This window comes from Girardinichthys multiradiatus, chromosome 5 (genome assembly GCF_021462225.1).
Source record: "Girardinichthys multiradiatus isolate DD_20200921_A chromosome 5, DD_fGirMul_XY1, whole genome shotgun sequence".
Taxonomy (NCBI): domain Eukaryota; kingdom Metazoa; phylum Chordata; class Actinopteri; order Cyprinodontiformes; family Goodeidae; genus Girardinichthys; species Girardinichthys multiradiatus.
In genome coordinates this window covers 49515192-49532914 of record NC_061798.1, presented here as the reverse complement: position 1 = coordinate 49532914, position 17723 = coordinate 49515192, and the positions used below count along the sequence as shown (strand labels likewise).

Genomic DNA, 17723 nt, shown 5'->3' with positions numbered 1-17723 from the left:
TCCTAATAAGTTGTGTGAGAGAATTATCTGACGTTTAAGAAGTAATCTAATACAAAGGGGGAAACATGTTTTTTTTTTTTTTTTTTTTTTTTGTTATTTCCAAGCAGGTCGTCAAGATATAAAATACAGTATCTCATGAAGAAAAAATCAAAAAGATCAAAACCAACTATTTTGGCATGAAGAACGTGAAGCAGAGGCTCAGACATGATACCTATGGGTTTTGTACTTAAGTGTACATATTAGGATCTTTGTGAAATATGCCGCTGATGAAAGCAGTATATTGGTGGTACTGGAAAGGGTCTTAGGGTGAACTAATACCCCCACTAATCTGTATCTGCCCAGCATTTCGGTGACATGTTTAAGTAAATAGCCATCCAGCATAGCCTTCCTATGCATCGGATAATACACTATATGTAATTTGATTGTTCAGGTGAACCTGGCTGTTAAAAATCCCGCTGTTTTTGTCATGTGTACCACATGTGCGCCACTGCTACACAAGCAGCGCTCCAAACAAGTCTCAGCAATGATTTGATCAAAGTATTACTTGATTTCATGTATGAAGGCACTCAGTCTACACTGATGAAGGTTAACTCGCCTCAGCATACTTAATGTTTGGAGCGGCCCCAACTAATCTGTTCAGTTTAGAATCAGAATCACCTTACTGTGTGTGCACACAAACAAGGAATTTGACTCTGATACACTTTGCTAGTGAGGATCTGCTGGGAACATCTGTCGGAGCCCTCGACCAGGAATGTATTCAACTCCCACCTCCAGGAAAGCTTTGACCAGATTCTGGGGGAGGTTGGAGACATAGAGTCCGAGTGGACTCTTCCCCCTCCTGAGGAGTGGACCATGTTCTCCGCATCTATTGTCGATGCTGCCCCCTGTAGCCGTGGCCGTAGAGTCTGCGGTACTTGTCGTGGCGACAATCCCCGAGCCGGCGGCAGACACCGGCAGTAAGGGATGCTGTCAAGCTGAAGAAGGAGTCCTATCAGCTGTGGCTGGCCTGTGGGACTCCTGAGGCAGCTGACGGGTACTGTCAGGCCAAGCGTGCCGTGTCCCGGGGTGTGGCAGAGGCAAAAACTCAGCCCTAGAAGCAGTTTGGTGAGGCCATGGAGAAGGACTACTGGGGACATTATCGGGCGGGGGAAGGAGTACTTCAAATATCTCCTCAATCCTGCCGTCACGCATTCCCTGGTGGAAGCAGAGGCTGGGGACTTGGGGTTGGACTCTTTCATTACCCTGGCTGAAGTGGTTAAGGTGGTTAAAAAGCTTCATGCTGGCAGGGCTTCTGGGTTGGATGAGATCCGCCCTGAGTACCTCAAGTCTTTGGATGTTGTGGGACTGTAATGGTTGACACATCTTCAACATTGCGTGTTGGTCAGAGACAGTGCCACTGGACTGGTAGACCAGGGTGGTGGTCCCCCTTCATAAGAAAGGTGACCGGAGGCTGTGTTCCAACTCTAGGGGGATCAAATTCCTCAGCCTCCCTGGCAAGGCCTATGCCAGGGTATTGGAGAGGAGTCCAGTCGATAGTCAGACCTCGGCTTCAGGAGGAGCAGCGTGGGTTCCGTCCCAGCCATGGAACACTAGACCAGCTCTACACCCTCTGCAGAGTACTCAAGGGTTCATGGGAGTTTGCCCAACCTGTCCATCAGTGTTTTGTGGACCTGGAGAAGGTCCACAAAACCCCTCGTGGTGCCCTGTGGGGGGTGCTCCAGGACTATGGAGTCAGGGGCCCTTTATTACAAGTGGAGCAGGACTTTGGTCCACATTGTCGGCACTAAGTCGGACCTGTTCCCAGTGCATGTTGGACTCAGGCAGGGCTGCCCTTTGTCACTGGTCCTGTTTCTAACTTTTATAGACAGGATTTCTAGGCACAGCCAAGGGCCGGAAGGGGTCTGGTTAGGGGACCAGTGGATTTTGTCTTTTCTTTTTGCAGATGACGAGGTCCTGCTTGCCCCCTCTAGCCAAGACCTACAGCATGCGCTGGGGCGGATCGCAGCCGAGAGTGAAGCGGCTCCTCCAAGTCCGAGGCCATGGTTCTCGACCGGAAAATGGTGGTTTGTCCTTGTCCTAATGAGCTTCCTCCGTAGGGTGGCCGGGCACTCCCTTAGAGAAAGGGTGAGGAGCTCGACCATACGAGAGGAGCTTAGAGTAGAGCCGCTGTTCCTCCACATCAAGAGGTGCCAGTTGAGGTGGCTTGGGCATCTATACCGGATTCAATTCAATTCAGTTTATTTATATAGCGCCAATTCACAACACATGTTGTCTCAAGGCACTTCACAAAAGTCAGGTACATACATTTCAATTAATCCTAACCATTGAACAGTGCAGTCAGATTCAGTTATTTATTCAAATTGGATTAAACGTTTTTCTATCTAAGGAAACCCAGCAGATTGCATCGAGTCAGTGACTTGCAGCATTCCCTCCTCCTGGATGACCATGTAGAGACAGTGGACAGTCACTGGCGTTGACTTTGCAACAATCCCTCATACTGAGCATGCATGTAGCGACAGTGGAGAGAAAAAACTCCCTTTTAACAGGAAGAAGCCTCTAGCAGAACCAGGCTCAGTGTGAGCGGCCATCTGCCACGACCGACTGGGGGTTTGAGAGAACAGAGCAGAGACACAAAAAGAACACAGAATCACTGATTCAGGAGTCCTTTCTATGGGAAGGAAAAGTAAATGTTAATGGATGTAGCTCCTTTAGCCATTTCATCTAGAAAGAAAGAACAGATAAACTCAGAGCCAGTTTTCAAGGTCAGAGTCTGAAAGAGAGCACATAGAGTTAGTCACAGTAGAAGCTCAGTCAGTAGTCATGTCTAGGAGAGAGAAAGGGTTACGCACTGAAAGACAGGGCCAGGCCATGTGGATCATCGGTAGAGGGTGAGCATTAAGTTGTTGCCAGCAGAAGCTTGGACAATGCCCCCCTCCACAAGGGTGTCACAGGTGGACACATAGTCAGGCCAGGTGTAGCTTCTAGGAAGAGAAAAGAGAGAGAACATGAAGTTAGAAGCTGACATAACAGCAAATAATGCAAAATTGGAGAATAGTGTGAGAATGTAGCAAAGAGGGTGAAAGTGGTCATTATGTCCTCCAGCAGCCTAAGCCTATAGTGGCATAACTACAGAGATAGCTCAGGATAACCTAAGCCACTCTAACTAGAAGCTTTATCAAAAAGGAAAGTTTTAAGCCTAGCCTTAAAAGTAGACAGGGTGTCTGCCTCACGGACTAAAACTGGCAGCTGGTTCCACAGGAGAGGAGCCTGATAACTAAAGGATCTGCCTCCCATTCTACTTCTAGAGACTCTAGGAACCACCAGTAAACCTGCAGTCTGAGAACAAAGTGCTCTGTTAGGAACATATGGAACAATCAGATCTCTGATATATGATGGAGCTAGATCATTAAGGGCTTTATATGTGAGGAGGAGAATTTTAAATTCTATTCTGGATTTAACAGGGAGCCAGTGAAGGAAAGTTAAAATAGGAGAAATATGATCTCTCTTTTTAATTTTAATCAGAACTCTTGCTGCAGCATTTTGAATCAGTTGAAGGCTTTTAACTGCATTTTGTGGACATTCTGATAGTAAAGAATTACAATAGTCCAGCCTTGCAGTAACAAATGCATGGACTAGTTTTTCAGCGTCACTCCTGGAGAGGATATTTCTAATTTTGGCAATGTTGCAGAGGTGAAAGAAGGAAATCCTAGAAACTGGTTTAATATGGGATTTAAATGACATGTCCTGGTCAAAAATAACACCAAGGTTTTTTACTTTATTACCCGAGGTCAATTTAATGCCATTCAGGTTAAGTTATTGACTAAGCAGTTTCTTTTTTAAAGACTCCGGTCCAAAGACGACAATTTCTGTCTTCTGTCTATCTAACTGGTTGGGCTCATCAGGATTTATGGATAAGTAAAGCTGAGTATCATCAGCGTAACAGTGAAAATGTATCCTATGCTGCCTCATAATTTTACCTATTGGAAGCATATATATAGTAAAGAGAATTGGCCCAAGTATTGAAGCCTGTGGTACTCCACAATTAACCCTGGAGTTTAAAGATGATTTATCATTTACATGAACAAACTGGAATCTGTCAGACAAATAAGATTTAAACCAGCCTAGTGTTATTCCACTGATGCTTACAGAATATTCCAGGCTTTCTAAAAGAATATTATGGTCGACTGTATCAAATGCAGCATTGAGATCTAACAGAACCAGTACAGACACAAGTCCATTATCTGAGGCCATAAGAATATCATTAGTGACTTTCAGCAGAGCTGTTTCAGTGCTTTGATGAGCTCTGAAGCCTGACTGAAACTCTTCAAACAGGTCATTGCTGTATAAAGGCTCACACATTTGATTAGCAACTATTTTCTCAAGAATGTTAGATAAGAATGGAAGATTGGATAAAGGTCTGTAATTTATTAAGTCATCTTGATCAAGCAAAGGTTTCTTAAGTAAAGGTTTGATTACAGCTACCTTAAAAGCTTGTGGTACATATCCATTTACTAAGGATAAATTAATCATATCTAAAATGGGGCTGGTAATCACAGGGAACACTTCCTTAAATAATTTGGTCGGGATTGGGTCTAACATACAAGTTGAAGGTTTAGATGAAGCTAATATTTCTGATAACTCAGGAAGCTCCACAGGATCAAAGCAGTCCAAATCCAGATCAGGTTCTACAGTTACTTCCAATGTTGTCTCACTTGCTAAGGATGAAGTAATCATCTTCGGGAGTATGTCAAAGATTTTCTTTTTAATAGAATACATTTTATTTAAGAAGAATATCATAAAGTCATGACTGCTGAGAGCTAAAAGAATGGATGGCTCAACAGAGCTATGACTGTGTAAGTTTAGTGTTAGGATTATGAATCTGAGAATATTATTTAATGTTTAATATTATTATTCTAATATTTTATCAAATAATATTTCGGTCTGTTAAGGGTTGTCCTGTGAATACCAGCCCAGTAAGGTGATGGTATTAGGACAAAATAGAAAGGTGTGAGACGAGCTCTGACATTATTGAACAGCACAAACTCTGCACATATATGGAATGAATTCACACAATTTCTTGAAATACAAGAATTTAGTAACAAAAATAAGTCAACTCAAAGTTAAATATATTTCAATCAACAAACTCTTTACTATGCTAAAACAATCCAACTAACTACCAAGTAGAATTAAAGAATAGGGAAGACTAATGGCTATGTACAATATAAACAAGTTGATTAAAGATGATTGAAAACCATGACTGAAGGAGTGATGCAACATTACCGTGCAATGTTTATGTTTGAGAACCAAGGATTATCTTGAAGAACCTGGAAGTGAAGTGAAGTTAGTCTTGGAATGAACTTGGGCAATAATCAACGTACCTTTAGACAGCCATTCACAATGCAAGATCATAAAATATTATTTTAATAAAATAATAAAATCATTTAAGAATAATCTGCTGAATAAAACCAACCTTCTGGATGACTAATTCTCGGCAGTGTCTCATTAGCTGCCTTTATATATTGAAATAATATTTGAAGAAATATTATTAAGGGAATGTTTTGGAAGAGAGCCAAATCTTTCTGGGGATATGGGGCTTAATGGTGTTTACTTAGTTATCAAATTTAGTAAAATGATGTTAGGGACACATTATTTACCTTTCTGGGTAAATGTTATTTGGTAGCAAGCACGTGTTCTTACCTGTTAGCAGTTGAAGCTAACAAAGGAGGCTGATAGCTTAGCACCAGAATCAAAACACACACCTTTAAAAATACCGTCAATAAAAAGGTTAACATGCATAAGCGCGGACGGCGCGTTATGATCAATCTTCTGTTTAAATCACCCTTCAAGTAAAGTTTGTCTTAACTATAAAAACATACAAACAAAGAACACAGCCTGAGCACATGTGCTGCAGATATTCTGCTTGCACCAAGATAGCTGAGTTTAACACAAACAAAACCAAACTTCATAAAATGGAAAACGTTTAGATCATTTCAATCTAAATCCTTCTATTTCTCATCTCAAACATTGTCCAAGGCGACGAAGTTGGAAGAAACGTCCACAGTCTTTAAACGGTTAGCTACAGCTAACTTCCTTAGCTGTGGGGAGTGGCGGCTGTTCTATCAGCCGGCCAATCTGCACGTTACCATAACCACAGTGATGCGGCTCCTGTTGTCCTTCTCTCAGGCAGGGAAAACTGCTTCACTTGGCTTGCAGAGACAGCTTCGCTACTGGGACTCCTCTGGGACAGTTTGCTTCTGCAGGCCTCAGAGAGAAAGGAAGCAATGCTTATACCTTAATTTACCCCTTTTTATGAACGAATACCGGATTCTTTCAACAGTAATTCATCAGTACTTAACTTGTGCATATGATCGCGGGATTGTATGCACATCCCGTATACGATCCAGTTTAAGAGTTTATGTCTGTTTGCCAGCAAAGAGACATTAGCGCGCTGTCTCCTCCTATCTCGATGATCACCGGCGTGGAAGGGGTTGGACCATTGGAAAGGGGGGTGCTTTTATACAGCCAGTGGCATCATGGGAAGTCCGCTGCTACCCCCGCTTCCTCAGTTGCTGGAAGTCAGTTAAATGCAATTTATTTTGAAAATTCCAGAAAAGTTTGTACCGGAGTTTTAATGTTGTTTCCATGGCTGTGTGGGTCCCAACATTAGCAACTGTACTTAAGAGAAACTTAGGATTGTTCTTGTTCTCTTCTATTAATGATGAGAAATAAGCTGTTCTAGCTTGGCGAAGTGTCATTTTATACAACAGTAGGCTATTTTTCCAGATTAAGTAGGAATCCCCTAGGTGTGTAGAGCACCATTTTCTCTCCAATTTTCTAACATTGTGCTTTAAAGTACGCAGTTCTGAATTAAATCAGGGAGCTAGCCTCCTATGAATAATTACCTTCTTTTTCAAGGGGGCTGCATTGTCTAATGCACCACGCAATGATGAAGAAACACTATGAACAAAATAATCAATTTGTGGAGGGGAAGAAACAAAATCATTGCCCTCCACTGTGTTTCTCTGTGATAATGAGGAAATTAAAAGTGGAACAAATTCTTTAAAGGTTGTTACAGCATTGTCTGATAATGATCTACTATAATGACATTCTCTTTCAGGTATGGAGTACTCGGTTAAATTAAACTCAAAGGTTATTAAAAAATGGTCAGACAAGACAGGGTTATGAGAAAATATTGTTATGTCTTTACACTCAATGCCATATGTCAGCAGAAGGTCCAGAGAATGAAGACAAAGGTGGGTAGGTTTGTTAATGTTTTGAGCAAAGCCAATTGAGTCTAAGATAGCATTAAAGGCTATATTTAAGCTATCACTTTCAGTGTCAACATGAATGTTAAAATCCCCCACTATAATAACCTTATCTGTACTGTTGGACCACTTGTTTGCTGAATATTGGACCATTTGCACATTGCTGGACGCCACTATGCCTTTCCAACGTCATTGGCCATTTTGTACCGCAGGATAGTCTGTCCTACAAAACCCAGCAGCCACTGCGGCTGATATGACGGGTCCATCCCAGGTCTGACATCACAGGAGGCAGTATAGGAAGGAACATTCGAAAGAAGCTTTGCTTTTCACGCTGGAAGCCGGTCCAGCAACTGAAGCGCATCAATTTCTGGAGAAGAGTCCCAAGTGGATTTCATTTATTCTCCTTCGTTGGCCAATGAAAAATTCATGAATGAGGTTTCTGGAATAAGGAATAAGGCCAGAAATTTCATTTTGCCGATCGAAGACGTGAGTTTAACACGTAACCAAAACCACGGAGTTTCAAGGAGACGCAACTTTCCCTCCTTGCTTTGTTCTAGTCGACTGCTGACGATCAGATCATATTTTTCCTTTTTGCCAAGGAGGCCAAAGGACAAAAATTGACCGCTCTTCCCGAAATTAATTGTGGACGCACATTAACTTCTAACTCCCCCCCCTCTCTTCCTCTCTCCCTCTGCTCAGAAGGAAGACTTCAACAAAGTAAAACCCATCCTTTTTACTTTTCTTTTATTTCTTCATTAAGGATAGCGTGGGCAGGATAGAGTAGGAAATTTTAGTACGATTAGAGTCGCCATTTAGAGCCTAATGTGTTCTGAATTGTATGTGTTCTGAATTGTATATGCATGTCATTGCTTTGAAACTTGCTGGTACTTTCAGAGACCGCCATGTCTTGCAAGTGTGTCTTTACCGTGCAAACACCTGCATGCAGGTGCGCTGTGAAACTGAACTGTTATAATAACCTCATGGGGAAATTCACCGTTTTCTTTGTCTTCAACTTTGCTGCTTACTAGCTTGCCGCCAGAAGTTTTATAACTCTTTGTGTGCTCACCCCCGCCCAGAGTTGGGGGATGTTTTATGACTGTGCATCTCACTGAGCTACACTTTCTGGTGGGCTGCGCTCCCAAAGCTTCAACACCATATTCCCTTGTCATATTATCACTTTGGCCATAACTGCTGGTTGATTCCATACGCACTCACTGCTGTTTTGCTTTATTTTGTTTAGTTCGATATTTTACCACCTTTTTGTGTAGAACTTTGCATGTTTGAGTAGGTGAAGATTATTAAATTGGAAGAGCAGATTGTATCAGGCTGTGATTTAATAAATATTCACATAAATAAAGAGAGTTATTCGTCAGTCAAAATAAGGTTAAAGTTCCACACGTTTCAGCAGAAACGGTTGATTAAACAGTGACAACTAGTAATAGTTATCAATTATTACCGAGTATTTAACGGTTGTAATTATCAAAGGCGTTGAGCCACAGTTACAACACCAGAAGACATCCCTGGTCTTCAATTCACAAATGAGGATTTTGGTTAAGAAATTAATTTTGTCAAATTATGATTGTTAATTATAATTCTTGATAAATATTAATCAATCAATAATCATAATTCCAACAGAATTTAACACTAAATCAGATAAAAGGTCTGAAAATTGATCTAAAAATTGAGACTAAGGGCCTGGTAGACGGTACAAAAAAAAAAACAGAAGTGGTTTTAGTGTTTTGCAATTTGGATGAGGAAAACTAAGGATTAAATATTCAAAAGAGTTGTAGCTATTGATTGGTCTGGGACTAGTCAATAAATTGGACTGAAAGATGGTTTTTACTCCTCCTTGCCCAGTATTTCGAGGAATGTGGAAATTTAAATAATTAGTAGGAGTTGACTCGGATGCCTCCTGGACGCCTCCTTGGTTTAGTGGTTCGGGCACGTCCCATGGGGAGGAAGCCCAGGGGACACGCTGGGTGGACTATGTCTCTCAGCTGGCCTGGGAACGTCTTGGGCTCCCCCCGGAGGAACTGGAGGAAGTGTCTGAAGAGAGGGATGTCTGGGAATCTCTACTGAGTCTGCTGCCCCCGCAACCCGGTCCTGGACGAAGCGGAGGACTTTGACAACACTTTGCTCTCAGTGATTTTTTTTTTTATATATATATTTAATGGAAATAAAAAAATTTAAAATAACTTCAACATCTATACAAAAGTGACTTAACAAGAGAAGGTAATTTGAGATCAGTCCAAGGATGCATGGTGTTGATCTGGAACTTTGACTGTGTTCATCAGAGAAACAGCCTGGGGGAAGAAACCCCCTGTGACGGCTGATTTTAGCTGACAGTGCCCTGTAGCGCCTCTGTCTAGTAAAAGTCTAGACAGTTTATGTGCAGGGTGTGAGGGGTCTGCAGAGATATTAGCTTACATGACCCTAGATCTGTACAAGTCATAGATGGAGGGAAGGTCAACCACAATGTTCCTCTCTGCAGAACTAATTGTTCATTGCAGTTTGGACCTGTCTTTTTTTAATATTATAATCATCTTATAATCATCTTTTATTGTACATTGTACATTGTACATATGTACATTACAACAAAATTTGTCCTCTGCATTTAACCCATCTATTATAGGGAGCAGTGGGCTGCCATTGTGCGCATAGCTCCCGCCCGGGAGCATTCTGGGGCTAAGGGTCTTGCTCAGGGACCCAGAGTGGCAATCTGTGGGATACGAACATGGTCCTTTGTGTCCTCTCTGGAACGCAAACCTCCTGTTCTAACCGATAGGCCCTTAGTTTAACAGAACAAACAGTGGATGAGTTTTGTGGATGAGCCAAACCACACTGAGATGGACAAAGACAGAACAGACTGAATAATAGCAGTGTAGAAGATGACCAGCAGCTCCTCTGTAAGGTTGTACTTCTTGAGTTGTCGCAGGAAGTACAAACTTTGCTGAGCCTTCTTCAGCTAATTATTTGACTACTTTTATCCCGAAATGGTTTGTAGATCCCTAAAGATGGAGAAAACAATATCTGACATCACAACAAAAGTAATCTATCTGTCTTGTTGTAGTAGCACATTGAATTTTACACCATTTATCCCAGTGAACATGCACTATGCAAACCAAGAGAGATGTCATAAGCAACAGAGATTATTCCCAGACATGACTTAAAGTTACACAAAATCTGCTTCCTTTTTTTGGGATTAAAGCAAAGTGACAAAGGTCTTTCGATACACTGAAATACGCGACAGAATGAGATACAAGGAGAGCAATAGTGTGATCTGTATCCAGTGTGAGGGGTAGTGGTCTGTGTTGAATGGTTAAACATAAACACAAAAGCAAAACACAAATAATTCCAAAAATATGGAGCCAAAAATAAGATTTTAAAAAATTACAAAAAAACTGTAATCCTCAATTAAGCCCTAAAATGTTGGGGTTTCTAATTTATAGTCAGTCTGTCATTTTCTACCGCTTATTCCATAGTGGGTCGCGGGGGAGCTGGTGCCTATCTCCAGGAGTCTATGGGCGGGAGGCGGGGTACACCCTGGACAAGTCGCAAGTCCATCGCAGGGCAACACACAAACAACCAAGCACACACTCATTCATACACCTAAGGGCAATTTAGAGTGACCAATTAACCTAACAGGCATGTCTTTGGACTGTGGGAGGAAGCCGGAGTACCTGGTGAGAACCCACGCATGCACGGGGAGAACATGCAAACTTCATGTAGAAAGACCCCCGGCTTGGAATTGAACCCAGGACCTTCTTGCTGCAAGAAGGTCCTGGGTCCTGGGTAGCAAGGCAACAGTGCTACCAACTGCGCCACCGTGCAGCCCTTCTAATTTATATATATCCTAAAATTCTCTCTTTGGTTGTGTTTTCTTTGTTTATAATTTTCCGAACAGTAAGAGATATATGATCTAGCCTAAAGGCTTTTACTGAGGATTGATCATTGGCATGGTGTTCTAATAAGGGTTAGGCTATAAAAACAGTTCAGCAAATCACAGTTTTTCACTGTTGTCTGCTGCCAGATTCTCTGTTTTCATATTTGCAAACCTCGTACTCGTACTTGTACTCGTCGTCTTCCGCTTATCCAGGACCGGGTCACGGGGGCAGCAGACTCAGCAGAGATGCCCAGACGTCCCTCTCTCCAGACACCTCCTCCAGCTCCTCCAGGGGGAGCCCAAGGCGCATAGTCCCTCCAGCGTGTCCTGGGCCATCCCCTGTGCCTCCTCCCCATGGGACATTTAGAATTGTGTTTATTTCAGTCCGCAGTTCCTGTAATGACCACAATCATCATCATCACTTTATTTGCAGTAGCTTGAGCTCGTTTGATGAAAAATTATATGGGACAAACCTGGAACATTTCAACACTTTTATTCTTTTTTATGTCAGCTATTCACACTTTCATCTCTGCGTCTTGGATGTGAATTATAATTTCCTCATGGTAGGATGGGGAGCTCTCATCTGATTTATCATGAACTTGTTGCGTGCCATCCATCCAGCCATCCATGCATCCGCCCTTGTTTTAGATAAGGTTGTGGAGGAAAAAAGTCCATGACATTTCTCTCTCTCTCTCTCTCTCTCTCTCTCTCTCTCTCTCTCTCTCTCTCTCTCTCTCTATCTATCTATCTATCTATCTATCTATCTATCTATCTATCTATCTATCTATCTATCTATCTATCTATCTATCTATCTATCTATCTATCTCTATCTCTCTCTCTCTGTCTCTGTCTGTCTGTCTGTCTGTCTGTCTGTCTAAATTAACAGTGTTTGTGTTAAAATCTAAATTACTGCAAGTGGAATTCAATTACATAGATATGAACATTTAACTTGTTAAAACATTAAATTAAATAATAATTATAATAATTTGAATAATACTCGTACTCGTCGTCTTCCGCTTATCCGGGACCGGGTCGCGGGGGCAGCAGACTCAGCAGAGACGCCCAGACGTCCCTCTCTCCAGACACCTCCTCCAGTTCCCCCTGTCCAGTTCCTCCAGAGGGAGCCCAAGGCGTTCCCAGGCCAGCCGAGAGACATAGTCCCTCCAGCGTGTCCTGGGCCGTCCCCTGGGCCTCCTCCCGGTGGGACGTGCCTGGAACACCTCCCGAGGAAGGCGTCCAGGAGGCATCCGGTATAGATGCCCGAGCCACCTCAACTGGCTCCTCTCGATGTGGAGGAGCAGCGGCTCTACTCAGAGCCCCTCCCAGATGGCCGAGCTCCTCACCCTATCTCTAAGGGAGTGCCCAGCCACCCTACGGAGGAAGCTCATTTCAGCCGCTTGTATCCGGAATCTCGTTCTTTTGGTCATGACCCAAAGTTCATGGCCATAGGTGAGGGTAGGAACGTAGACCGACCGGTAAATTGAGAGCTTTGCTTTTCGACTCAGCTCTCTCTTCACCACAACGGACCGGCACAATGCCCCCATTACTGTGGCAGTACCATGGCCTCGGACTTGGAGGAGCTGATCCTCATCCCAGCCGCTTCACACTCGGCTGCGAACCGCCACAGCGCATGCTGTAGGTCTTGGCTAGAGGGGGCCAGCAGGACCACGTCATCCGCAAAAAGAATAGACGAAATCCGCTGGTCCCCAAACCAGACACCCTCCGGCCCTTGGCTGCGTCTAGAAATCCTGTCCATAAAAGTTATGAACAGGACCGGTAACAAAGGGCAGCCCTGCCGGAGTCCAACATGCACTGGGAACAGGTCCGACTTAGTGCCGGCAATGCGGACCAAACTCCTGCTAGGCTCGTACAGGGACCGGATGGCCCCTAATAAAAGGCCCCGATTCCATATTCCTGGAGCACCCCCCACAGGGCATCACGGGGGACACAGTCGAATGCCTTCTCCAGGTCCAAAAAACACATGTGAACCGGTTGGGCAAACTCCCATGAACCCTCGAGCACCCTGTAGAGGGTATAGAGCTGGTCCAGTGTTCCACAGCCGGGACGAAAACCACACTGTTCCTTCTGAAGCCGAGGTTCGACTATCGGTCGGACTCTCCTCTCCAATACCCTGGCGTAGGCCTTACCAGGGAGGCTGAGGAGTGTGATCCCCCTGTAGTTGGAACACACCCTCTGGTCCCCCTTCTCATGAAGGGGGACCACTACCCCAGTCTGCCAGTCCATAGGCACTGTCCCCGACCACCACGCAATGTTGAAGAGGCGTGTCAACCATGACAGCCCTACAACATCCAGAGACTTGAGGTACTCAGGGCGGATCTCATCCACCCCCGAAGCCTTGCCACCGCGGAGCTTTTTAACCACCTCGGTGACTTCAGCCTGGATGATGAAAGAGTCCAACCTCGAGTCCCCAGCCTCTGTTTCCACCAAGGAATGCCTGATGGCAGGATTGAGGAGATCCACGAAGTACTCCTTCCACCGCCCAATAATGTCCTCAGTCGAGGTCAGCAGTCTCCCACCCCCACTATAAACAGTGTTGGTGAAGCACTGCTTTCCGCTCCTGAGGCGCCGGACGGTTTGCCAGAATCGCTTCGAGGCCAACCAGTATTCCTTCTCCATGGCCTAACCGAACTCCTCCCAGGCCCGCGTTTTTGCCTCTGCCACAGCCCGGGAAGCAGCATGCTTGGCCTCACGGTACCCGTCAGCCGCCTCAGGAGTCCCACAAGCCAACCATAGATGATAGGACTCCTTCTTCAGCTTGACAGCATCCCTTACTGCCGGTGTCCACCACCGGGTTCTGGGATTGCCACCGCGACAGGCACCGCAGACCTTACGGCCGCAGCTACGGGCAGCAGCATCGACAATAGATGCGGAGAACATGGTCCACTCGGACTCTACATCCCCCGGGATCTGGTCGAAGCTCTCCCGGAGGTGGGAGTTGAATACATCCCTGGCCGAGGGCTCCGCCAGGCGTCCCCAGCAGACCCTCACTATGCGCTTGGGCCTGCCAAGTCTGTCCGGCTTTCTCCTCCTCCAGCGGATCCAACTCACCACCAGGTGGTGAGTGTCCAAAACATGCGGCCGAAGGTCTGATGATACGACAACAAAGTCAATCATCGACCTCCTGCCTAGGGTGTCCTGGTGCCAAGTGCACTGATGGACACCCTTATGTTTGAACATGGTGTTCGTTATGGACAATCCGTGACTAGCACAGAAGTCCAATAACAAAACACCACTCGGATTCAGATCGGGGGGGCCATTCCTCCCGATCACGCCTCTCCAGGTGTCACTGTCGTTCCAAACGTGGGCGTTGAAGTCCCCCAGCAGAATAATGGAGTCCCCGGGAGGGGCACTATCCAGCACCCCCGACAGGGACGCCAAGAAGGCCGGGTACTCTGCATTACCACTCGGCCCGTAGGCTGAAATGATAGTCAGAGACCTCTCCCCAACCCGAAGGCGCAGGGATACGACCCTCTCATCCACTTGGGTAAACCCCAACACGAGACGGCTGAGCTGGGGGGCAACAAGCAAACCCACACCAGCCCGCCGCCTCTCCCCGTGGGCCACTCCAGAGTAGAAGAGAGTCCAACCCCTCTCAAGGAGATGGGTTCCAGAGCCCACGCTGTGCGTGGAGGCGAGCCCGTCTATTTCTAGTCGATATCTCTCGACCTCCCGCACAAGCTCAGGCTCCTTCCCCCCCAGCGAGGTGACATTCCACGTCCCTAGAGCCAGCCTAAGCATCCGGGGATCGGGCTGCTGAGGTCTCCACCTTCGTCCGCCACCCAATCCTCTTTGCACCGGTCCCTCACAGTTCCCCCTGCAGGTGGTGGGCCCACTGGGGGATGGCCTCGCGTCTCTCGTTCGGGCTTGGCCCGGCCGGGTCCCGCGAGGTGCAACCCGGCCACCAGGCGCTCTCCGACGAGTCCCGACCCCAGGCCTGGCTCCAGGGTGGGACCCCGGCTCCGCCGTACCGGGCGACGTCACGTACCTCGATATTTTGGTCCTCATGAGGGATTCTTTAACCACTCTTTGTCTGACCCATCACCTAGAGCCTGTTTGCCATGGGAGACCCTACCAGGGGCATTTAGGCCCCAGACAACATAGCCTCTAGGATCATTTGAGCACTCAAACCCCTCCACCACGTTAAGGTGGCGGTTCAAGGAGGGGTATTTGCAAACCTAAAGTAGTTCAATTAGATGCCTTTTAATGTAGCTCTATAAGAAAGACCTTCTGATATAAACTTGCAGAAATACCAAAGAATTTTTAACCAGAAGATTCTGCCTTTGCAGTTTGCACCAGTTCAGAAATGCATTGCAGCTCTATCTAACTGTTTTACATCGAAATGTTGCCGGGAAAATTAATCTGTTGGAAACAGACGCATCCTAGTTGATGCGTGATTGGTCACAGCACCTAGAATGCAGATTACAATGACTTAATAACATGTTTTAAATCCTCATCGGAAGAAGTAATACAGGTGTTTACAACTACAAAGAACATGTCAATGAAAAGCAGTTCATCAGAGTGCTTTATTCAAAAGCTTAGCTGCCTGACATATTATTCCTGCACACTCGCTTTGCTCCCTGTATAATCTGTTCACATAAAAAAAGGAACAAAAATTCACCTCTGCTGTCCCCATCTTTACTTAGTTGTTGTATCTGTATAGCAGAGGGCAGTGGGACCTTGGGGGAAGATTTTAAATCTGAACTGTCACTGGAATGATCCACATAAGTACACGGCTTGCCATTTTACATCCACTCAATGAACAGAAACACAGCACAAGAACAAGTGTGTCAGGGAGGGGGTAGACAAGGAGGCGCACGAGACAAGAGGCATGGTTATTCAACAAGGTTGCCTTGACGACCACCAGTAATGTGTGCAACAGTTCCCATGGTGATGGTTGCCATGATAGAGAGAGCCATCAGGAGGTCGGAACGAGGACCAGGTGACGTCAACAGCAGCAGTGTGGTAAAGAAAAGACGAGGATGTGACTCTGTTCAGTTTGTTAGGTCACTGTCTGATTGTGTGATGTGATTGGTTAGATCTGGAACAGAGACAGGAACGCACACCCACCAAACCCTACCCCCCACCCTCACCTCCCCAACTGCTGAAGCAACAGACAATCCTCCTAAGGCTGCAGTTTTTCATGTTACAGTATTTGTCCATCCTTTTCTAACACCTTTTCCTTCAACTCAATTTACTAATAATATGCCTAGATACAGCACTGTGTGAACAACTAATAACTTTAGCAATGACGTTTTGGGGTGTATCTCAGTCTGCTGGACAACTATCAGTTGTCCCCATAATTGTGTAGGTCACAACATGACAATAACATCACACTTTTGTGTAAAACAAAAAAAAAAAATTTAAGTTTAATATTCAAACTTTCTGAGAAATTGAATTGGCTGTAAATAATAATCATCTGATAGTTATTTTAATAATGAAGCAAGAAAGAACTGTAATTTCACATGACTTGAATGTTTTCTAGTACCTGGCCACAATTTTGACCAATATGATCATAGATAACATACTAGAAACATATTCAGTTAACCCCAACATCAATAACCCTAAGTAGACCAACTGTATAAACTCCAGAGCCATTTCAGAATGACATGATCTACCAGTTCTTCTTGTTTGTCTTCTGTGGGTCTTTCACTGACCAATAACTCAACTGTCAAAATAAGGTGAGATCTTTCCATGTAATCCATGCAACATTCATTAACTGCTACAGTCAAATCCATACAAACTACAATAAATATCCTTTTGTGTAATGCATGCAATAATTATTAAAATACACAGTTGAAGCAGTAGAGAGTGAAACAAGCATATTCTCATATTCTAGAACTGACAGACTGGAGGCCTGTGTGGAGCCACATATTTCCTGCCACATGTTATCTGTCTTATCTTTTGCAAAAATATAAACAAGTGTATCCAAAGAAATGATGTATGATGATTTTACATTCTTTCACATGTATTAAATGAAATTAGTAATCTTTGATTATCAAGTTAAAAGATGTATGATTGATGTGGTTAAGAACTGAGAGTTAAAGTAAAAAACATTAAGGGTTGACATTCTCAATCAGCTATATATGAAAGAGATATAACGTTAGTCATTTGTGAAGCATGAATAAAAAGAAAGAAGTAATAGTTTTAAACTGTAAATGAAGTGAACACTGTAACTAAAAGTTTGAGCAGCACCGATGTAAGAAGTAAAGCCTCTGTTTAAGAGGAAGTGTAATGTTGAGTGAGACAGGAATAGAGCAGATGTTCAGGAATTGGGTAAGTGAGAGCTGCAGCTTACAGCACAAGGCTGATAACTGAGGCGGGGGTGCAGGTCAAAGAAGAGGCCAGCAGACATCTCAGGACTGAGGTGATGATGGCATGTCTGATATGGACACGACTCGGGAAATTCCAGAAAATCACCTTATGTCATGGGTGACCAATGGGACAGCCATGGCAACAACCACTGGCCAATGAGCACAAAGAGTATGGTGGAAATGCTCTATAAAATGGGCAAGAATAGAGGAACTAGTTGGTTGTTTCCTCGCAGAAGACCAGCG

At 44.6% G+C, this 17723-nt stretch overlaps 1 protein-coding gene across 1 annotated transcript in view; it reads left to right on the top strand.

Annotated features, from left to right (window-relative positions):
* Positions 1–17723, top strand: part of neurl1aa (neuralized E3 ubiquitin protein ligase 1Aa) — a 116785-nt gene that overhangs the window by 626 nt on the left and 98436 nt on the right. The gene's annotated exons all lie outside the window — the stretch shown is intronic.